A 24498-nucleotide genomic window follows, 5' to 3' on the forward strand; every position below is an offset into this window, starting at 1 on the left:
TGGGTGGGTAGGGGAACAGAGGTGGGGGGAGGGGTATGGGAATCTTTCGGGATAGCATTTGAAATGTAAATAAAGAAAATAATAATAAAAAAAAAATAAAAAAATAAAATAAAATAAAATAAAATAAACAATAGGTTCTACTTGGGCTAATATATAACAAAGAGGAGACTAGGGTATCATTCGTTCTTTTCCAAATCAAATGGGTGGTAGTAGACAGTCTTCTCGTTCACACAGATCTGGCTTCGGGTAGAGTCATAGGACTTACTTTGGCATAAAATGGGGAGAAAGAGACCAAGTGTCATTTGTTAGTTGCTGATACCTAACCCTCTATCACAGGCTTCCCTCACGAGGGAGTGGAACCACTCATTGACATGGAGGTACCCTAACATTAACATATCCTGGAATGCTGAGCTGGTACAGGGAAGATAGCTTCCCCAGAAAGCCTATTTAATCCAGAGCTGATTTTACAAAGCAATATATTAACCTTTGTTGAGTTAGGGACCTGCTATGTTATGCTAAGATTTGGGAATTTTGTATTATAGCATCATAACACAGATGACAGTTACTGATACATGTTAAGAACATTTCCCTCCATATTTTAAATGGAAAGTTAAAATGACAATTTATATCTGCAAAGCTTTCATGATTTTGAGTGTCTCCCACCCCTGCTAAATATCAAACTTCGATGCTGACCTAAATTACCAACCCCTCACAACATTTTCATAACAAAATATTTCTAGTGGGCATCATGGTGCATGCCTTGGAAGCCCATCACTCAAGAGGCTGATATGGGTACACTGGTGTGAGTTTAAGATGAGCCTTGCAATAAAGTGAAATCCCGTCTCAAAAAAGCAAAAAGAAACCCTACATTGTTTCTCTGGAAGACAAAGCCAAATATAATTATAGGTTTCTGGTTTTTCTTAATGGAAAGTAGTATGTTACAGACATGATAATGAGAAATTCTAGGTTACTTTAAATCAACCTTGATTCTAAAGTAAAGATAAAATTCTACAGAACTGCTTCTGAGATATTTGAAGATAATTCTGAGTTGTCACTGTCACTAAGTTTAAGTTTTTGTTCCAAATATTTGCCTTTTAAAGAGATACCTTTCAAATAATATCTCTAGGTTTAGAACTGGTCTCTTCTGGGTGATTTTTATTTTCTATCAAAAGATAGGAGTTTGAAGTGGTGAGGTAAGTATTTATGCTAAACCTCTGAATCTTTGCCTTTCACATCTTTTTTGAACTAATTACCCATGGGGGGGGGGACTCCTTTTTGAAGAAAAAAAAAAAAGACTTAAGTGGGAGTGGAATGGGGGAGATGAGTCAGCCATCAGGGAAGATTTAAGTACCTGTTATCTGTGATGTAGGAAGCGTTGAGGTGTTACCATTTCACAGCCCAGCTAGAGCTTTGGAAGAATTTAAAGTGAGGCATTCCTCAGTATTGATGTGGTTTAGATTGGTGATCTATTAACAGTGTGGGTAGGTTGATACCAGAGACATACCCCCCCCCCCACTGACCCTCGAAAGGGAAGCAACTTTCATTTCTAGTGGGTTTCCTTCATTACCAATAAGGGTAGCAGCTCCCATGTAGATTTTGTTTGATTCAGGTCAACAAATATTTTTAGTACCTTTTAACTGAACAAAAAAAATTCAAAAGAACAAAGAATCCTACCCTTGAATGAATTGACCTTCTGGCTCTGTTATGAACCTTCTGAGGAAAATGTTAAATTACTTGCCTTCCTCGTCTTTTTCCATATAATCAAAAGCAAACTGATAGTAAAGCTCTAAAACAAATAATCATCTTCAATGTGCTATGACAATTGAATTTTGTTTTATTTTAGTACTAAAATATGCTTCCATCAGCCCAGGTTGCTTTCTAAGCAGGCGAGCAGATCTCCAGGGAACACTGCCTTTTAAGTCAAGGACCATCTTCCCTTGAAAAGCCCACAGTTGGGGATCTTACAGAAACGGGAGGAAATAGTTTCTCCAGACCCTGTTCTCCAAAGAGCATTTCTATTCCTAGAATGATGATTCACCATCCTTTTCCTCCCATTAGAGCAGTTACAGGACTTCTACATAGCCTGGGAGCTGACGAGGTAGCCAGTGGGCTGCTTTGTGAGGGTCAATTATCATAAATTCAAGAAAATGTCCAGTGTCAGAAAATGGAGGTGGTAGAACTCCACTGTTCATGTCATCTCAAGGATCCTCTCTAATAGCAGGGCAAAGCACCTGGCCTCTGGTTAAAGTTGAGTCTGTGCTTAGCCATGAGGCAAGAATTGGATAAACCACTTGTAGGCCGTTCCCAACTACCTTCGAGAGGAAAAGTGAAAAAGCATTCACATGGAGGAAAACATTAACCGTTTGAAGAACACACATGACTGGCTCCAACGCCCAAAGCTTCTCTCGTAGAGGTCACCGTCATCGGTCTTCAAGCTGGACATCATCACTGAGCTCCAACCAAGCAACCAAAGACTCACCCTAACCTCCCGGTGCAACTCCTTTTCTAAAGGCGAACGTCGCAGGGGAGAAGAGGCTGCACAAGTAACCGAGAAAATTAGCCTGTCTTTTTCAATGGCGATAATCGAATTAGCCTCAAATTAAACGAGTAATTGGCCCTCACTGGATGCAAGGACAAAAGCCTCCATTGTCCTTTTGCTCTCGCAGCAGCGGTTGCAGCGGTACCCACCCCGCCCAGGCCAGACCCTGGCGCAGGGTGCGAGGCCGGGGGCTGAGGAAGCGCCAGAGCTCCGGAGAGCGTGCACGCGCTCGCTGTTCCCCGCCGCATCGAACCATCTCTGGGTGGGCGGCTGCCCGGCAGTAGGGCTGCGCGCAGGGCGGAGGGCGCGCGACAGGGAGAAGCCGCGGAGGCTTGAGTGGTGCGGGAGGCGTGTGCGCGCTCCCGCGGCCGAGCCTGCCCGCGCCCGCGCCCCTCTCCCCNCCCCNCCCCGCGCCCCCGCCCCCGCCCGCGCGTTTTCTCCTCCCTCCTCCCCGCCCCGCGCCCGCCCAGCCCCCGGAATCTGTGCAGCTGTCGCCGTCCAGGCTGCAGATTCCTCCAGTCCCTCCCCCGGCCGCCTCTCTGCCCGGAGCGAGCGCGCAGCCCCGCGCAGCAGCGCCCACTGGTCCCGTCCTGTGAGCCCCGGCCCCAGCCGCCGACAGCCCTGCGAAGTCGCCTCCCCGGCCTACCGGCCCGGCCGCCGAGGAGCGGGAGGAGGACGGGACCCCGGCCCCCACCCCCCACCCCACCTCCGGAGGTAGGTCAAGGGCCGAGGCAGGAGGATGCCAACTCACCCGGGGCTGCCTGCGGGCGAGCGGAGGAGGGGCGCGGGCCGGGGCGCATGACGCTGCTGCTGCCCTGCACCCCGGAGGCCGTGGGGGCGGGGAGCCGGCCCTCCGGACGCGACGGGCTCCGCAGTGAGGTCGCTTGTCCCCCGGACGCACTGGGTCCTGTCAAGGGGGTGCGTGCCGAGTGGGGGGGGGGTCTCCCGGGGCCTCTTCCAGGCTCTGCGAGTAACGGTGTGGGGCTGCGGGCAGGCGTGGTCCGTGCTGCTCTGCAGCAGCCCCGCCGCCCCCGCCTCGCCCAGTTCCGCGCCCGCGCAGGGCTGGGGGAGCCGCCCTGGGGTGGGGCGCCTGCCCTAGCGTCCTGCCACCGGGTCTTCAACAGGTTCGTGCGGGCGCAAGGACCCTCGGGCCCTGCTTAGGGAAGGTGGGCTGGGTGCCCTCTGGTCACTGGCTCACCGTAGCCTCGCCGAGGGAGCCTTCCCTTTGTTTTGGTGACAGGAGAGGTGCCAGGTGGTACCATCTAATGAGGGGAGGCTGTACGGAAAGCATTGCCCTTTATTTTTGCAGTCCAGCCGGGGCACTTAGTGAGGAAAGGGATGTGTGGGAGTGCTTCAGCAGAAGAGAAGATGGATTCGATGCGGGCTTTTGGGGCGGGGATGTGTGTTGTTGGCAAGATGGATGGCTTACGGTGCCCTCGCCGTGATGCAGCACAATGCAGCAGTATCGCAGTCTCCGGGCTTCTCGCCGACCGGGCTTGGCACAGCTTCTTGGCGCCTGCGGCCCCCGCCCGGCCCCACCCAGGCCCAGGACAGCGCTTTGTTGGCGCCCAGAGCTGCTGCTAATACCTTGCGGTGCTGCTGTGGAGAGACTAGAGTCAGAGTGTTGTAGAGTCGCGAGGAGCAGGTCACCCTAGGTATGCGAGGGGGGCAGCCTTTGGGGCAGCCTTCACTTTGGGAGTGACCTCTCCGGCCCCTCCCGGTGGGTGTGGGCACCTAGGCGCACCCTGCAGCAGTGATGCAGGCAAAAGCTGCTGGCCTGCTGATGCAGAAGGGAGCCTGATGCTAAGGAGGGACAGCACGGGAGGGAGGGGCTGCAGAAGAACACCCCAGGCAATGGTGCATTTGGTGTGGTGATGCCGATTTTCTGTGCATTGCCCATTAACCATAGCCACAAACCAGATGGACATTGATTCCATTATTTGTGGAAAGTTGGTGATTATTAATTAGATTGTCGTAGCCATGATGTTGTAGTTAGTTCTCTTCCTTTCATCATTTCTGAGAAAATGGATTTTTCCTTTAGGAAACCATCTTTGAAGTGAAATGATTTTTCATTTTAGATCATATGCTCCTGAAAACATTTACTAAATTTTGGATTCAGCTAGTTGTTTTAAAAGAAAATTGTGTGAGACTCTTTTAATCTGGTTTTTAATATGCTTTTTCTGCAAGCAAGCACAGTTATTTATTTGGATTCTCTATTAAGGATGTTTTGATAAGTGTCATGATTGATAGTGAATTGGTTTTCTCCAGAATCAGACTTGTAGGTTCAGGTAGTCAGGTGAAGCCTCCAGACATGATTAATGGGGTTACTGGCTTCGTTTATGGTATTTATATATATTTTTGTGTATATATTTGTATAGATGTGGCTGGGGAGGAGGGTTGAGGCCTCTACTGTTGAGACGGTTCTCAAGATCATTTAAGTGTCTACACAGGAAAATGCCCCATTAAGCTGCCAGTTCTGTATTTCATTTATGAGGTATGAGGTGGCATGTGGGATAGATTTCAAATGTCAATTCAAGCTTTCTGAAAATGTACATGTGAGAGACAGACTTCAGTACACTAACTGGAAAGGAAAGTCAGCTCTCCAAAGCCAGGGGTGAGCCTGCTTTTGTTTTTTGTTTTTTAATATCTGATAAATCTCTTAGTACAGAGTAGAACAGCCTGTAAACTGTGGGGTGTGTAGTGTCTGCGTATGTGTGGAATGTCTGTGATATGTGTGGAGTGTATGTAGTAAGTATGTGTGGTCTATGTACGGTGTATCTGTGGTATATGGTGTGTGTGGGGAATGACTATTGAGTGGAATGTGTCTGGTATGTGTATGTGATATATGTGGGGTGTGTGTGTGGTGTGTGTGCCTGTGGTATGTCTATAGTGTTTGGTCTCTGGTATGTATATGTGGTATGTGTGTGTGCTTTAGTGTATGTGTGTAGTATATTTGTATGTGTGATGTGTGTCTGTGGTGTGTCTGTAGTATGTGGTGTCTGGTATGTGTGTGTGGTATGTATGTGGTGTATAGTGTGTGTGATATGTATGTGTGTGGTATGTGGTGTGTGTGTGGTATGTGGTGTATGTGGTTTATGTCTGTAGTGTGTAGTTATCTGATGTGTGTATGTGGTGTTTGTGGTGTGTAATGTATGTGTATAGTATGTATATGTGTGTGGTGTATGTGTGTCTGATGTGTCTGTAATGGATGTGCCTGTGATGTGTCTGTAGTGTGTGGTGTGTGAGTGTGATATGTCTATAGTATGTATTATGTGTGTGCGTGCCTGTAGTGTATCTGTAGTGTGTGGTATGTTTGTATTTTGTGTGTGGTCTTGTGTGTTGTATATATGTGTGATGTGTGTGGTATGTGGTGTGTGTGTGTGTGTGTGTGTGTGTGTGTGTGTGTGTACATTATTTGGGCTGTTCGAAGATGGGACTTTGTGGATTTGAGCTTCACAGCTGTGTTGGCTATCTGCATAAAGATTTTATTATTTTTTTTTAGTGTTTCATGCATGGACTATGCAGACATTTTAGATTTACTATGTTGTAAAAAAAAAAATACTCTGTGCTGATGTCACAGGAGGTTTAGCTGTTCTAACTTACACACCAGCTGCAGAATTCTGTTGGGTTAAGCACCTGGTATCTCCACAGTGACCAAAACTTTAATCTGCCATAATGGAAAGTTCTGGGCAGCAGAAGCAGTGTCCCTGGGTCATCTCACATTGGTGAAGAGCCCAGAGAGAGGTCTGTCAGTGATGTAGGAACTGGATCATCCTTAGCAGAGACCTGCCATTTACTAGACAATTTGATTTTTTTTTTTTTGTCTTCATGTATGAAAGTGTAATGGTCCATGTGGAGGTACTATTTTGAGACAAGGATTTTACTACAAAAAATTTTTTTTGGTTAAACATGAGGGGCAATTGCTGTTGAGTGTTTTGTTGTTAAAATAATTTAAAGTTTTTCATCTTAAGATCCTCATTTTTACTTAGTTGTTTTTGAGACAGGAACCACTGATCTCAAACTCGGGCTTAAGTGACCTTCCTGTCATCCTAACTAAAGAGCATATTTTTAGTGATAGCCTTACAGTCCAAGTTCTTGTATTTCTTTTAACTTATTAACCTTAGTGCTCAGTAGTAATACTGCTTTAATTATGACCCGAACAACGGTTCCTTTTAATGAGCCTTTTCTAACGTTCTGCGGATTTCCTTATGTAGCCCTGGATTCTCCTGCAGGTTATTGGGAATGCACACCAACCTTCCATGAGGAAAGAGCTAGTGTCTCAGTTAAAAATGCTACTACTATAGCTCTGAGGATTCTCCTTGTAAGCTTCAGTCTGTATGTTTTATCCAAGCACCTTTTCTTCAAAAAGACCAAGTGTTTTGGTAGTAGTTATGCCATTCACGTTCAAGCTTATATAGTGTAGGAATAACATTTTTTTAAACTATTGACTAAAACTTATTCCAAGTGGACAGACACATATTTTTTATTTTAACATATCATTTCAGGGGCTAGAGTCATGGCTCAGTTAAGAGTGTACACAACTCTAACAAAGAACAGTCTCAGTTTGTTTCCAGCACCCATTCTAGGAAGCTCACAACTGCCTGTAACTCCAGTTTCAGGGAATATGACTTTATGAGCACACACACAATACATATAATTAAAATAAATATTTTAAAAGTCAGATACGGTCTTTGGAAATTAGCAGAATCCTTCAGTAGGTTGTTATGAATGCACCCTCTTGAGTCCACTCCAGAACTTCCTGCTCAGTCTCTGCTTTTAAATAAAATACATGACGTGTTTGAACATTCGGTTAAGGAACTCTGCCCTGCTTTTCCAAACTATCAAAAACATCCGGACATCCTGAATTCTATTTCCCAAGCTGTGTAATGGTGGAAGGAAATGAGAAGAGACCAGCAGAGTTGTCCTCTGGCCTCCACATGTGCACTTGGCCTGCCCCTCCTATCTTGCACACATATAGACTTGAGGGGTAATGAATTTAAAATTTCATGGTTTCCTTTATTCTTTCTTCACCATAAAACTGAAATATCTGGCTATGTGTGTGTACATGTGTGTGTTTCCTGCCACTAGATGAAGAAACCTGGAGAGTCCTATTTGTTTTTGGCTATCTAGATCAATAGTGTTTTACATTCCTTCCTAGAAGACTTCCGAAGTTTAAAAATTATCACCAGCAGAAGAGGGCTTTGAGAGGGAAGCTGGAGCCTGAAGCACTCAGACCCTTTACAGCCTCTGCATCTAGTCCTACCCTGGCTCCATTTCTCCCTTAGAGCTGTTTCTCCCAAATTAGTATTGATTATTGAGTTGTGAATATAAGCAGTATTTCTCAAGTACATATTAAAAGAATCAGAGGCCAATGAACCTAGTTCAAAATGAACCTTGTGCTCCGCCTCTGGTCCCATCTTCAATTATATACTTATCATTGCCTTGTTTGTAGGTTAGCTTTCTTAAATCTTGATTTTTGTATATTTTTAACTTTATATAAACAAAATTATATTTTATATATTATCTGACTTATATTTTAAAGTAACATCTAAATTAAATAAATGTGCTCATTTCTAGTGCTGGTAGTATTCTATACAGTCCCAACTCATTCATTCAGTCTCCTGTAGTTGAATATGTAGGTCGGCTCTAGCTTTCTTACTGTCAGTCAGAGAGCAGCCGCGAGTGGTGTGGGTACTTGTTTCCTCGTATACATGTGACAGCATACACATATTGCTCAAAAAATGAGTCCTTTTGGATCACAGAATATAATGTCATCATCAGCCTCGGCAGAGGGTGCCAAGTTGTCTCCAGAGTGATTTGAGGGGTGGAAGGGAAATGTGTTTGTTCTAGAACCTAAGTTCACTTCCTAACTTTAAAAAATCTTAATCCTAGGGGGCTGGAGAGATGGCTCAGTGGTAAGAGCACTGACTGCTCTTCCAGAGGTCCTGAGTTCAATTCCCAGCAGCAACATGGTAGCTCACAACCATGATCTGATGCCCTCTTCTGGTGTGTCTGAAGATAGCCACAGTATATACACATATATAAATTTAAAAAAATTTAAAAATATGAATCCATTTAGTATTTGTTTAAAATTTTTTATTTGTAATTTTCTGATTACTAAGATGGAGTATTTCTATTACTGAGCATTTGAACTCTGTCTTCTGAAATGCTTCTTCAGATTTTGACTCACTTTTCTTTAAAATGTTTTTTGTGGATTTGTAGGGCTCCTGTAGGTAGCTTGCCCACTATTAAACATTGCAGATGATACGTTACAAATATTGCCTGCTTATTCCTGTTTTTGAAGGGAAATCAAATAATTTTTTAATGAATTAGTAATATCAATGAAGTCAGAATCCAGTTTTTTGTGATGATTTTGTTGCTGCAGAAACAAAACCCTTACCCTGGAAAGAACGAACATCTGATCCTGGGTCCTGCGTGTTCTTAGTTGTTAGCTATGTGTGCCTAGCCATACTTACCTTCTTCATCAGAGAACCCAAATAATGCTTCCTCATCTGTCTATCAGGGAACACCAATTCAGAATGCTGAGCACATAGTAGATGTTCAGTTCACTTGCTTTTCCTTTTAGGAATGCTTAATCTGTATGAGTTACAAATTTCTTTGATATTGCATGGCAAAAAAATAAATGTTTTTACATCGAGACCTATTAAATTGCTTATTCTAACATCTGTTTTTATAGAAGACTCTGACTGATGGGATTTATGTATTAACGCAGGCTGTAATGAGCACTTGCTAGAAACAAACCTTTAATCGGTTTAGGTTATGGTATGTGAAAAACGCATATATTTATATCGCTTCATGAACTGTTCTTTTCACCCAGGAAGCATTTATGTCATTAATGTTCTCCATTCACAGCTACTCTGAGATTGCTTTGCATTATTACTTGGATTTGGTAAATTGTTCTTGAATATATTCTGCTGGGATTTGAAGATATTCTGGTAGCATTGCATGGCTTAAATTTAAAATTAAAAAATTGTGTGTGTGTCTATGTCTGAGAGCACATGTATGTGCACATGGAGGTCAGAGAATACTTTGTAAGAGCCCATTCTCTCTTCTGTCGTGTGGCTCTGGAACCGAAGTCAGATCATCATGCTTGGAAGTAAGTGCTGAGCCATTATAAAGGTTTGAATGACTTAAATTTGAATAAAAATTAGTTACTAAACCCCAGAATGATGCATACATTATAGTAATATATATGCTGTACTCGGAAGATAAAAGACCTTTACAGCACACGTGTGACTTTGACAAGCTCTTTGTCCTGTGCTTAATTTTTTTTTCTACCAGAATTTAGAGGAAAGTAGTGTTAGTAATGAAAGGATAAAGTATACTAATTTTTAAAAGAGCTCTTTATTCCTCATGCAAATGCACAGTTTCGTTAGGCCTTGTCACTTTTGTAGAGCATGGGAAAAGATGTAGGAACTGGGCTACAAGTCTGCAAAACAGTATCTAGGAGGCCATGGATCCCTAATGGCTATGGCCTTTGGCTCAGCAAAAAGTTTCTTCTCTCCCTACCCTCTTGGGTAGATCTTGAAGACACAGTTTTTCGTGTGTGTGTGTGTGTGTGTGTGTGTGTGTGTGTGTGTGTGAGAGAGAGAGAGAGAGAGAGAGAGAGAGAGAGAGAGAGAGAGAGAGAGTGTGTTTTGAAGACAAGGTCTGAAGATTAAGATGCTGTATGTTTTTCTGAAATGTTCTTTGCCAGGTAAGACATGTTTATTCTTATTTCTGTTTGATTAAAGGGAAAGGAGAGGAAAACATACATTCTTTATGAAAGGAAGCTTATTTTGGCCTGGGATTGTATTTTTAATCTGGAGTATATGAAAGCTTTTCTGTAGATAATTAATAGTATTAAAATATTCTTTTTTCCTCACCACTTTTTAAGTACTCTCGATTTTTTATAATGTCTGTTAATGTAGATGGTATATTAGATTTCTCTCCAATTGTTTGTAAAGAACATATGCTTTCAGAAAAGCATGAATTAGTACAAATCATTGTAACAGAAATATACAATATAGAGCTGGTAGATACCTTAGTTAGAAAAGTGCTTGCTACCAGCCTGAAGTCCTAAGTTTAGTCGTCCCTCCAAACTCATATAAAAAAGCTTGTAATTTCAGTGTTGAGATATGCAGACAGGTGGATTCTTGGTGCATGTTGGCTATGTAGCCTGTCCTAATTGGTGAGCTCCAGACCAATTAAACATTGTTTCAAAAAGTACAGTGTGGGCTAGAGAGATACCTCAGCAATGAAAAGCATTGGCTTCTTTTTCAGAGAACCCAGGTTCAGTTCCCAGCACCCAAATGGCAGCTCACAACTTTCTATAACTCTAATTCTAGGGGACCCAGCTCCCTCTTCTGGCCTCTGAGGGTACCAGGCTGTCACGTGATGGACATACATACATGCAGGAAAAGCTGTTTTAAAGTACAAGTTTAGAAAAGATGGATGGCTCCTGAGGAAGACACCTAGGTTGACCTCTAGGGTGTGTGTGTGTGTGTGTGTGGTGTGTGTGTGTGTGTATGGGTTTGGTTTCTGTTTTAGTTTTTGTTTTAGAGACAGAGCCTTGTTGGGTAGCTTGCTGTCCTAGAACTTACTGTATAGCTCAGGTTGGCCCAGAACATGAACTAATCTGATTGCCACCGTCTTCCAAGGGCTGGGATTTGAGGCCTGAATCACTATTCCTGCTGGCTCAAAGGTATTTTAAAAATAATTTTATTATCAAAATAGTAGATGAATGTTCTATGTAGTTTGGAAAATGAAGGTGAACACAAAAGAATGCAGATGATCAAGTATCTCACAACCCAGAAGCAGACACTGAACATTAACATTTTGGTGTTTAATACTCTCCTCCCTCCAAGTATCTCACCAATTCATAGTAAGGACCAGTCATCAGATCTTAAACTAAGTTACAGGGGCTTGACAGTCTGTGTAATCACATGATGCTCAGTCTTCCATCTCTACAAAAGCATGGCAACACAGCAGTGCTGATTACATCCCATACATGAACACTGTCTGGTGCTCTATTCTTTTAAGAAGTTAAAGGTGGTAACAGAACAGAATCCAAAATGTGTTCATGATAGATATTTCTCTCTAGTGGAAAATTACCAGACATGAAGTTCTCATTAGGTAATGTGTGCTTTCTGTTTTGTTTTGAAAGGAATTCCCATCAGAGTTGATTGGTTCCCTTGAGAGATATCTCCAGATGGACTGGACACTGATTTTGCTTTCTGTCCTCAGATTTTAGAGTCATTGAAGCAACTATCCCATAATATGTTGCTAACAGAATAGATGTGGCTATACAGCCTGGATTTTATTGTAATACATTTTACTGCATTGAACTTAGTTGTTACTGTTGAAAGTGTATATTAGATCTTTGTTTTCTTAGGGTCTTTGAATTACTTGACTTGGGAAGATAACTGTAGATCTCATTTTAGTAAGAAAAAAAAACAATAGATATACTTGATAGGTAGGCCAGCTTGGTGATCCCTAGGACATCAGATAGAAGGCACGGGACTTTGTTGCCTTGGTCTTGTGGCTTGCCCCTTTCTGACAAACTGGAATTAATGGAAACAGGGAAAGAAAGCAGAAAAACCTTTTAGCAGAAAACCAAAGTGAGTCATTTCTAGCTATTTCTGTTGGCACTTTAGGTTTGTTGTTAGTCTTGTTTGGGGTGGTGGGCCTCCAGAAAAATGGCAAATGCTGTTATTTTTCTTGACTTAAACAGAAAGTGTTTTAAATGGCAGTGACTGGGGGCTGTGCTGGTGGTGGCATTGGACAGCACTGGGTAGACTTCTTTCACACAGATGCAGGATTCAGAATCTTCCAACCTAACTGGAACCTTCTTAGCAAATGGCAGAAACACATTAGGAGAAACCCTTGATGGCTTTGTCTGTCCTGCTGCACTGGGTAGAGACCTCAGCCTGACCTTTCGGCAGCTACAAATGTTGAGTCTTGACATTGAGGTGGCAGCCAGCCCAAGCATTGCCAAAGGGTCCCAGTGGCCCAGGCTGGATGAGAGCAGGGAGCTAGAATGTGGCCTTGGCTGGACTTCTGAGTGCATGAGAGCACCTGCCACTATTTTGAGAAGCATGTGGTGTCCAGGGAGAGGTATCAGTCAGGTGGCATCTCAGAAAGGGGCCTGGTCCATCTCACAGCACTTGACAGCTCTATGCTGTCAGCTGTCCACAGATTCCCAGTTTATCTTTGGGGTGGAGCTGAAAAAAAGACCTTAATCCAGAGCAAAGACATTTATGTGTCATTTGGGAAGGAAAGATCCCAGAACATGAAATCTACCAATATGAGGTTAACCATTCTGGTTTGTTTCTGAAGAGAAGTTTTTTAATGTTTTTGGTTATTTTTAAAGATAGGGCTTTTGTGGTCAATTTGATTGCTTGTTTTAAGATCAAAACCCATTGCTAAAGGAATTGTTGACTTTCCTTGATAATCAGCTAATTTCTCACTTATATTTTGTTCCTGACAGCTTGAACATCAGCATTCAGAGGCGTTCTAAAAAAAACTTGCTTGGATCTTGAAAGGGAGAAGCATAACAAGAGATCAGGCCAATTTACATCTTATTTTGAAGAAAGTTGTTTATGTATATTAGTCTTATTTTGTATGTATTTTTCTTATGAATTATTAGTGTTTGTGTGTTTTCTCATATAATGGTAGCTTATATTATTGCTGGGCTGCCTCTTGCAAAAGGAAATTTGATGACATGAAATTGTGACTTGAATGGATCATGCTTCAGAATTGTTCCTCAGTATTTTCTACTTTCACTAGACATTTAATGTAACACAGGAGTAGTTGGCCTCATGCTGGAATGTTTGGCAGCTGAGCAAAAGTCTCAAATGTGCTCATAAGATATATTTTTTTCCACAGAATGGAATGTTGCAACATGTGGTTAGCCACTTCTCTTTGTTTTTGAAGAGGACTTTATTTTTTCCCCAAATATTAACATTTAGGGAACAATGCTCGACTTTTACAAGATGTATTATTATGCTCAACTTTTCTTTCTTGGTAGTAGTAATGGAGCACATTAAAAACTAGAATTATCTTTTAGACTACACCCAGTTAATAGTGTGTGCTACAAGTACAGGCAGGGTCCACCGGCCTAGGACTAAGCAGCAGAGGTCCAGTGTCCTTCTTTTGATATGGTCTTTCTTTTCCATGTTTGCTCCTTCCTTATAGTTAGAGAGTCTTGAGTTTCTGTGAGCAAACGCAGAGTATTTCTTCTAACATCAAGCAATATTCTAATATTTGTTGGGCGGGCAGTATGAGTTGTACATTTGGACTAAGCTGCATTCACACAGAGGGTGGACTGAGTTTTTTTTTCCTAGCAAGGGTTTGTTCAGAGTGAGTTGACAGGGATAAATGGCAGTGTGTGGTGAAATGTAGCAGTGTATTACCCTGTGTGTCTTTAGCGATGAATGGGATGTGACTCCAGCAGGGCTGGAGAGAAGACATTGGAATGTGTTGGAGCACTGCCAAAAAGATTGGGCACAAGCTGTGTGGCAGGCACTAATGCAACTTAGGCGTGCCTTAAAATAGCTGTAGGTCTTGAAAGTTGTCGTTTGACTTGAGCAAAATTGTTCGTGTAAATGAACTACTAGGAAGTGGAGGTGATTGCCTTCCTCTTTTAGTGGTTTGCTTTTTGTTGAGGTGGTCTTTAAGAGTATAAGTAGGCAAGTGAGGATTCTAATTTTTTCTCCTTTAAACATTGGTGAGCACTAAGACTTTTTTAAGCAGTAAGGCGTCATATTCCCCACTCAGAACAACATTCTGATATTCATTTGGGGTTCAGTGTAAATTCAGTCTCTTGGACTAAGCTGCCTCCATGCAAATGATGGGATTCATGGTTTTCCTGGGCGCATTGGTAGTACCTTCCCATACATTTCCCTTGTGGTTCTGCTCCTACACTTACCCACTTACTACAAATATGCTGATTTAGGACTTAAATAAAAATCGGGGTTCTGGCACTTTAGATATTTAATAAAGGGCATTGGGTACCACCCTATAGAGTCTTACTTTTTTTGGGGGGGGGGGGTTAACAATATATTCATTGATAATTTGTTTGCAATACGTATTACTGGCTAGTATTGTACTATCCTGGTTAGTATCTTGTTAACTTGACCCAAGATAGTGAAATTTGAGTAGTGAGAACTTCAATTAATGTAGGCCAGCCCATGAAGCATTTTTGGGGGGTTGGTGATTGATGTGAAAGGATCCAGCCTACTGTGTCTAGTGGTTGTGGGATATAAGAAAGCAAACACGTTCTATGTTATATTAATTTTGCAACTGTGTTCTTTCAGCTCTTTCCAGTAAAAAGTCATGTTTTTAAAGCCAAACTAGTAAAAACAAGGTACCTTAAGGAGCTTTCTTTACAATGGGTCCTGTACAGGTGTGGGCCTTTTGATGCCATAGAGCTAGAAGGGTCTATAAAGAGAGATGGGAGCTGCCTTTGGGAAAAATCCAAATAGCCAGGTAGTTTGGGGAGTCTGCAGATAAAATGCTTTTAAAAATGCAGTATTTACAACATCTGTCCCAACACTGGAAGTAACTGGGACGAGCAGGACCCAGGCACCCAGGAATTCTGCCCTAACAAGTGGCACATGTTCCTTCCAGTGTGGGTTGGTGCCCTGAGTAGACCTTGGGCTTGAACTCTACAGCCAGTCCCGCAACACCCAGAGGAAGTTCCACTCCCAGGCACTCTAACATGCCCAGGATCATAGGATCCCAGGATCCCAGGAGCGTGGTCACACCAGGATCTCAGGGTCCCAGAGGCAGCTTGACTTCCAGGAGCTCTGACACACCCAGGATTTCAGGATCACAGGATCCCAGAATTATAGGATCCCAGAGACAGCTGAACTCTGAGGAGTTCTGAGACAATCAGGATCACAGGAAGGACAAGCTCCAGTCAGATGTAGTGAGGGCAGGTAGCACTAGAGACAATCAGATAGCAGGAAGCAAGCATAAGAACATAAGCAACAGAAACCAAGGTTACTTGGCATCATCAGAACCCAATTCTCCCACCATAGAAATAGCAAGTCCTGGATACACCATCACACTGGAAAAGCAAGATTCAGATCTAAAATCACTTCTCATGATGATGATAGAGGACTTTAAAAAGGACATAAATAATTCCCTTAAATAAATACATGAGAATACAGGTAAACAGCTAGAAGCCCTTAAAGAGGAAACACAAAAATACCTTAACAGAATTACAGGAAAACATAATCAAACAGGTAAAGGAAATGAAAAAAAACCATCCAAGATCTAAAAATGGAAATAGAAACAATAAAGGAATCACAAAGGGAGACAACTCTGGAGTTAGAAAACCTAGGAAAGAGATCAGGAGTCATAGATGCGAGCATCACCAACAGAATACAAGAGATAGAAGAGAGAATCTCAGGTGCAGAAGATACCATAGAAAACATTGACACAACAGTCAAAGAAAATGCAAAATGCAAAAGCTCCTAACCCAAAACATCCAGGAAATCCAGGATACAATGAGAAGATCAAACCTAAGGATAATAGGTATAGAAGAGTGTGAAAATTCCCAACTTAAATATCTTCAACAACATTATAGAAGAAAACATCCCTAACCTGAAGAAAGAGATGCCCATGAACATACAAGAAGCCTACAGAACTCCAAATATACTGAACCAGAAAAGAAATTTCTCTAATCACATAATAATCAAAACACCAAATGCACAAAACAAAGAAAGAATATTAAGAGAAAAAGGTCAGGGAACATACAAAGGCAGACCTATCAGAATTACACCTGACTTCTCCCCAGAGACTATGAAAGCTAGAAGATCCTGGGCAGATGTCATATAGATCCTAAGAGAACACAAATGCCAGTCCAGGCTATTATACCCAGCAAAACTCTCAATTACCATAGACAGGAAAACCAAGATATTCTATGACAAAACCAAATTTACACAGTATCTTTCCCAAATCCAGCCCTACAAAGGATAATAGATGGAAAACTCCACCTCAAGGATGGAAACTACACCCTAGAAAAAGTAAGAAAGTAATCTTTCAACAAACCTAAAAGAAGATAGTCACACAAACATANTTCCACCTCTAACAACAAAAATAACAGGAAGTAGCAATCACTTTCCCTTAATATCTCTTAACATCCTCAATAAAAAAGACATAGACTAACAGACTGGATATGTAAACAGGACCCAACATTTTTCTGCATACAGAAAACCCACATCAGTGACAAAGACAGACAGTACTTCAGAGTAAAAGATTGGAAAACAGTTTTCCAAGCAAATGGTCCCAAGAAACAAGCTGGAGTAGCCACTCTAATAATGAATAAAATCAACTTTTAACCAAAAGTTATCAAAAAAGATAAGGAAGTACACTTTATACTCATCAAGGAAAAATTCTACCAAGAAGATGTTCAATTCTGAACATCTGTGTTCCAAATGCAAGGGCACCCACATTCATAAAAGAAACTTGACTAAAGCTCAAAGCACAAATTGCACCCCACACAATAATACTGGGAGACTTCAAAACCCCACTCTCAGCATAGACAGATCATAGAAACAGAAACTAAACAGAGACAAAATGAAACTAGCAGAAGTTATGAACCAAATGGAGTTAACATATTTATAGAACATTTCATCCTAAAGCAAAGGGAGTATGCCTACTTCTCAGCACCTCACAGTACCTTCTCCAAAATTGACCATATAATTGGTTACAAAACAGGCCTCAACAAATACAAGAAGATTGAAATAATCCCATGCATTCTATCAGATCACCATGGAATAAGGCTGGTCTTAAATACCAACAAAAACAAGGGAAAGGACACATACACATGGAAGCTGAGCAACTTTCTACTCAAGGATAACTTGGTCAGTGAAAAATTAAAGAAAGAAATTAAATACTTTTTAGAATTTAATGAAAATGAAGACACATCATACCAAAAGTTATGGGACACAATGAAAGCAGTAAGAGGAAAACTCATAGCTCTCTGAGTGTTTCCAAAAAGAAACTGGAGAGAGCTCACTAGCAGATTGACAGCACACCTGAAAGCTCTAGAACAAAAAGAAGCAAATACACTCAAGAGGAGTAGACAACAGGAAATAATCAAACTCAGGGCTGCAATCAACCAAGTAGAAACAACAACAACAAAACTATCCAAAGAATCAACCAAACCAGGAGCTGGTTCTTTGAGAAAATCATCAAGATAGATAAACCCTTAGCCAGACTAACCAGAGGACACAGAGACATTATCCAAATTAATAATATCAGAAATGAATAGGGAAACAGAACAAAGGAATATACCTTAATTATTCTGTTTGTTGAATATTAACAGTTGAAAATATTAAAATCATGTTCTACAAACAAAAAACAAAATGTGACATATAATACCTATTAACTTCTGGTTATTTTAGAATGTATGTTATAATCTCTATTCAACTTCAATGTGAAGTTGAGCCTTGGACTTCACTGAAGAAATCATGTGTTAATAAATTCAAGATGGAAATGATTTCAGTATGAAAAAAATGATCACAGTCCATTATGTACATGTATGAAATGTCATAATTAAACCTACTGACACATGCTTATAAAAGTGAAACCTATTAATAAATGCTAATAAAGATGGAAAATATTTTTTAATGCAATATTTAGTGAATGTAGGGAGAATCAGAACAGGGACTTCTTGTGTAAGCAATGAATGAGCTCTGTGAGATTTCAGGTAAAGCAAACTCATAAAGTTCCTTGAAATATATAAAATGGTGTGTGTATGTGTAGACTTAAACATGTAATAGAAATTTGATTCTAGGTAAATTACAATTTTTAATTATAATTTTATAGGGAGTTGGAATATCTTACATATAGCTTCTTTCTCTGGGCCTTTAATGTACTCTAAATCTTGTTGCTTTTGTTATTTTCAGTATCTTATGCATATTTCAAATATTCCTTATTAAAAAGCATTCCCACCTATGTAACTGACTTGTACAGAAATTTATTGTTCCTAATTGTTACTCCTTTTGGTCAATAAATTGAATTTAGATATACTTGTAGAATAGATAAGCATATTTTTTTACAACGTGGAAATATGAAAGCAGCTTCTATATTTGGGGCTAAGTGTGTGTGTGGTGGTGCTGGTCTTTGTGTGTTTGAGACAAGTAGCTTAAATAGCTTCATATGTTTTGCATATGTTTTGCTTCTTTATTTTTAGTTGGAAAATGCATTTTCTATGGTACTGTTAGCAGTTAGAAAGTGAATAGAGCTTACAGATGACCTCTCTTCTGTTGTTGTATTTTGTCTTATTCTTGCCTTCCAGTTTGGATGATGTCCAGTGTCCTTGGATAATGGCAAATGAGTTGTGATGGGAACTGTAATCTCTTACTTGCATTCACTGAATATACTGTTATCTGATCACCTCAGGCTAGCTGCTCCCTAAGATCGATCATTCATTCCCTTCCACCCTACAAGATACCTCTCATCTGCTTACTCTGTAATAGCATAAGATATTCTAGAGGTTAAAAAAAGTGGAATTTGCTTGTCTATGTTGGGGGTCACAGGGAACAGACTTGGAATGTTCTTTGGCCTTTGTGTAGTGTGAAAGCAAATGGAGCTACTGAAATCTGCAGTTGGCAGTGGAGTGGACAGGTGAGGGCCACATGGAAGTCATACCATGGGGAGGCAGAGCAATGAGTTGGTTTATGAAATGCAAGCCAGTCAGATGTTTCTTATGTTTCTTCAGCTGTTGTCAGCCAGCTAGAAATAAGTGGAACTTGTTGGGACGGTAATCGACTTAGAGTAGTGCCTCAGATGTCTATGAGAGGTGTATATTATAACTTTTTTTTAATTTTTTTTTTTCGAGACAGGGTTTCTCTGTGTAGCCCTGGCTGTCCTGGAACTCACTTTGTAGACCAGGCTATTATAACATTTTTTAATGTTAGCTAATAGCTCAGTTGTGCATGTTGGTAAATTAGGGGACAGACTATCACAGATGCTATATAGTGTGGTACTGTAGAGTGCTAACCCTGGGCCATGCTGCCTGCTGTTAGATTCCCAGCTGTACTCAACTGAACTTTGTAATCTTCATTAAGCCTTTCTGCCTCAGTTACTATCCTGCCTAGGTTTTATGTTAACTTGACACAATCTAGATTCATCTAAGAGTAGGGAACCTCAATTAAGAAATTGGCTCCATAAGATCACCTTATAGGCAAGCCTGTAAGACATTTTTTTTTTTAATTAGTGATTCATGGAGAGGGCCCAGAGCCCAGCCCATTGTGGATTGTGCTGTCCCTGGGCAGGTGATCCTGTGTTTTATAAGAAAGCACGTGAGCAAACCGTGAGAAGCAAGCCAGTAAGCAGCACCCTTCCATGACCTCTGCATCAGCCTCTTTTCTTTTGGTTCTTTCCCAGACTTGCTTAAATAATAAACAAGGATATGGAAGAGTAGGCAAAATGAGCCATAACATCCCAAGTCACTTTTGGTCATGGTGTTTCATTGCAGCGATAGTTATCTTAACTAAATTAATTACTTTCTTATAGGATGGTGTAAGACTTATACAGAACAGATAGGATTGTTGTTGGGACAAATAAGTTAATAGAAGTATTTAGGCTAAGACCTTGTTTAGAAATGAGAATCTTTTTAAAACAAAGGGGAAAGCAGAACATACAGTGGTTTAAGTACTATGTTCTCAACTATGTAGAAAATACAAAGGAAAATAAATGAGAACACAACTGATGCTTGCGACCAAGGGATGAGAGAAATACTTGGGATTTTTTGTTTGTCTCTATTTTCCTCTGTAGTCTAGTATTTTATAACAAATATGTAATTTTACAGGTTGAAAAATAAGCTTTGTTTTTAAAGTGCCCATATCTCTTGCAAACAGAATGTTGACTATAAGAGGTCATACTCCTTCAAAACTCAAGGCTTTCCACTTGGTGACAGCTAATTTCCTTTTCATTCTGTGGGCTTTTACAGTAGTACAGAGATTCTCAGAGTAATGAAACTCAAAAAGGTTTTAAAACTTTATGTTTTTCTGCTAATTCAGACTGTTTGTGTAGTAGAAAGAATTCGGACATAGTCATATGACTTGAATTTGTTTTGGTATTAGGCAAATTATGAAATTCAGTATGATCTTGGCCCTGTAGAAGAGCTTGGAAAGGGAGAGATGCCAGATCTTCATCTACTGGCCATCACAGTATCAAGACAGCCTGAATGCATCATTCCCCGGGGTCTGGCACGTTATGAGTATTTATTAATGATATCACTACCCTCACCGCCTTAATGTTTTTCTCTGCCACTAAAGGAATGCAAAGAAACTTGAACACTCTAAATTTGCTGTTAAGCATGCCGATGTCTTCTCTAAACTACAGTGGGTTCTCTTCTGCTATCTTCTTGTCCTCTATATATTTCTCTATACATGTGGTTTTGTTGTCACGTCCTGCCTTATTTTTTTCCGAGCTCACTGATATAGCTAGGCCAGCTGGTCAGCAGGCCCAAGGATCCCTAGCTCTGAGATTATAGATGCATATGTCCGTGCCTAGCTCTTATGTGGGTGTCAGGGACCTGAATTCAAGGTTCTCATGCATGCATGGCAAGCTTTACCAACTGAGCCATTCCCCAGTCCCCATGTTAATTAAAACTTAGTCATAATTGGTTATATGTCTGTATAGCCCCCCTCCCATTTGATGGTATTTCTGTTCTAAACTTACCATTGTCAGGAAAAAGGTAAACAAAATCATGATGACCATGATTATACTAAGAGAATTGGATTTAACACATAGCCTAACACACATTTTTTTTAAATGCTTCAATTTTTTTTTGGTTTTCTCTGACTTTGTAACAACTTTTCTAGAAATTTTAAAATGAGGGTGCTGATTAGCTGGGAATACAACTTAAAATTGTCAAGAAGTTATTTCTCCACCAAGAAGATTTGGATTTTATGCTTGTGTAAATAAGAAATCTCAGTGGGAGTTTTCACTATGTGGCTGTAAACCTCACATAATAAAATTATGTTTATAAGTAGTTCTGCCTGATTTATAAATTTGCCTGAGCAAAATCAAGTAATCACCAACTCTGTAGACCTTTGACCTTGTGCCACCCCTCCCCCCTTTCCTTCGAACCATAAATTCAATTTCTGCCAGAAAGTATATGCAATCTAGACTGAGAATTCAGGTGGTTTTTGCTTCGTTTTTTTCCCCTTGAGAGTAGATACGGAGGGTGTGCAATTGCTGTTTCTTGACCACAAGCACATCTTTTAGCTCTCCCACTTAACTCACATGTCTTCCAACTTTTTTTCTTCCATTTTCCATGGAACTGTGAATAACTCATCTTCAAAGGCAGCAGAGGAAACCTTGAGAGCCACCCACAGTTCCTAGTCTTGTCCTTTTTGTTGATTTTAGTATTGTAGGAAAAATGTGACACTCCACAAAATCCAGCATTAAAGAACTTGTTTTACCTGACCTAGGCTAACAGGAGTCAAGTTTACATGATAAGGAAACATATGAGAACACTCTTTTTTTTTTTGCTACAGAACTGGTCAGAATCATGTTTTCCAGGGGAGGGGGCGTGCAGAATTTTGTTCAGTGAAAAAACTGTGTCTGCTGGTGTGTGCGTGTGTCTGTCTGTCTGTCTGTCTGTCTGTCTGTCTGTCTGTCTCTGTGTGTCTGTGTATGTATGCATTTGGAGACCAGAAGTTGATCTTAGGTGTCTTTCTTAATAGACTGTCCACTTTAATTTTTTAGATAGGGTCTCATACTGAACCTGGAACTCACTGATGATTGGCTAGGCTAACTGGCAAGGAACAGCTTCTGGGATGCTCATGCTGTTCTCTGAGCACAATAACAGTGGCACACAGGCTGCTGCACTGCACTCTTTATAGAGGTGTTGGGGATTGAACTCAGGTCTTCATGCTTGGGCTTCAGGCACTTTGCTGATGGAGCCACTTTTCCAGCCCAGCTTGTTTGATTTTTGTTTCAGGGACTTATGTGTAACACAGGCTATCCTCAGACTCATAGGTCTCCTGCCTTGGCACCTTCACCCTGTGGTGTTGGCATCATCAGCATGCCTAATGTAGGCATGTTGAGGGAGAGTAATTTCCTCATGTTTAAGACCTTGGAATGAGGTTTCTTCATGATTGTCCTGTGGATCAGCTGGAATATTAACTGTTAGGACGTTCTGTGGAAGACTAGCATTTCTCAGTGCAAGCTGCAGGTCAAGGTCAAAAAGAATTGTAGGGAAGACATAGAACTGTAGATGTTAATCTGCCCATGCCATTGTGTCAAGGAGAAAGTAAAGCTCAAGGCAGCTGAAGTCTCATAGCCTAACACAATGTAAGGGCTACAAGTCAGTGTCCTTCATCAACGGGAGGAGAGGCCCTAGGTCATGTGAAGGCTCTATGCCCCAGTGTAGCAGAATGCCAGGGCCAGGAAGCAGGAATGGGAGGGTTGATGAGCAGGGGGAGCGGGGAGGGGATATGGGAGGAGATTTTCAGAGGGGAAACCAGGAATAGGGTAACATTTGAAATGTAAATAAAGAAAATATTTAAAAAAAAAAAAGTCAGTGTCCTGTGACTGCTACAGCACTGGCTCTGATAGGGACATCCCTCAACTTGTTAGGGCCACTTGTGTTACATTTTAAAATTAAATAGATGGGGTGAGCCTCCTAAGTGTGCTCATGTCTTCTGCTTCTGTACCATTAAGTCGTTGTTAATGGTTAAGCATTACTAACTGTACGAAAACAATACCAAAGGCAAGAGAGGCAAAAGAAAAGGGCATGGACAAAGGGCTCAGCAACTGCAAGCACTGATTGCTCTTCCAGAGGAAGCCGAGTTCATCCCCAGCACTCACGTGGCAGCTCACACGTATGTGTATAACACACACACACACACACACACAAGCACACTACACACACACACACATACACACACACACACACACTACACACACACACACATACACACACACACACACACACTAGGGGCGGGGGAGGAAAGCCTGTTATTTCTGGAAGTAAAAGCAGAAGCAGCATATGATGCTTTTATCTTACAGACAGTAACAGATAACTCTGGACTGGCTTTCCAGGCCAGGCTGAAGGAAGACGAAGGTCATTCCATATTAGGAAAGTGGCTAGTTAAGTTTTATTTTGACATAGTGGGTGTGTTTATTGCTTTTCAGCTCTGTGTTTGAGTTGAGACTGATGGGGGAATCACCTCTGTCCAAAGGAGATAGGATGGCAGCCCTGAGAGGTAGGACTCTTGAGAGCTGCCACTACTTGGGATCAGTTTAACACATAGGGTTTGCTAGGGAAGAAAGAGTGGACCCTGCACCCCTCAAGTCTAACCCACCCTGCTCAGTGGACAGCAAATATTAGAGTATTACAGTATTAGAGGAGTGTATCACAACAGCTGTATTCTTTCTGAAGCCACTCTGGCCACTCTGCTTTGTGGTAAGGCCTTTAGTAGTACCTGTGTAACCAGCTGAATAACTAACATGGGGAACACTGGACCAGAATAGGTAAACTAAGACGGTCTTAGACAAACTATGTTGTATGGACATCCTAGTTTCAACAAGTTGCCTGATCTTGGTGTCTTGGTGTTTCCACATCTTAAAATGAGCCTAATAACAGATAAAATACAAAAATACATGTAAAGTCCTCATGATGTTCTTTGGCCTATAATAATAATAATAATAATTACTACTATTATTATTATTTAGCCCCCCTCACCCTACACCATCTGCAGCAGTCAGAAGAGCTGGTCCTGGCCCAGCCACGGGGTGGCATGTGTACGGGGGTGATACCCTATCACTTACCCCTTGCCACCTTCTGTAGTTGGGAGAGTTGGCCCTGAGGGCATGAGAGTGGAAAAGCAATCTCTGCCCCTCCATTGACTGTACCATTCAGGAGAGCTTCCTTATACACTTGCGGGGGCAGTACAGCAAAGGCACAGATGAGCCAACCCCCAGGATGT

At 41.4% G+C, this 24498-nt stretch overlaps 1 protein-coding gene across 5 annotated transcripts in view; it reads left to right on the top strand.

Annotated features, from left to right (window-relative positions):
* The first annotated feature begins 3031 nt into the window (after positions 1-3031).
* The window catches only part of Sptbn1 (spectrin beta, non-erythrocytic 1), a 169275-nt gene continuing 147808 nt past the window's right edge, over positions 3032-24498 (top strand). Inside the window, exon 1 of one of the 5 annotated variants that reach the window (XM_021211374.2) lies at positions 3032-3253. The gene's annotated coding sequence lies outside the window, so the exon portion shown is untranslated. Of the gene's footprint in view, positions 3254-3438; positions 3458-3625; positions 3664-4173; positions 4195-12831; positions 12851-24498 lie in introns of those variants that run through there. The other 4 variants (XM_029545478.1, XM_029545476.1, XM_029545477.1 and 1 more) reach the window with 4 other exon arrangements.

This window comes from Mus pahari, chromosome 13 (genome assembly GCF_900095145.1).
Source record: "Mus pahari chromosome 13, PAHARI_EIJ_v1.1, whole genome shotgun sequence".
Lineage (NCBI taxonomy): Eukaryota > Metazoa > Chordata > Mammalia > Rodentia > Muridae > Mus > Mus pahari.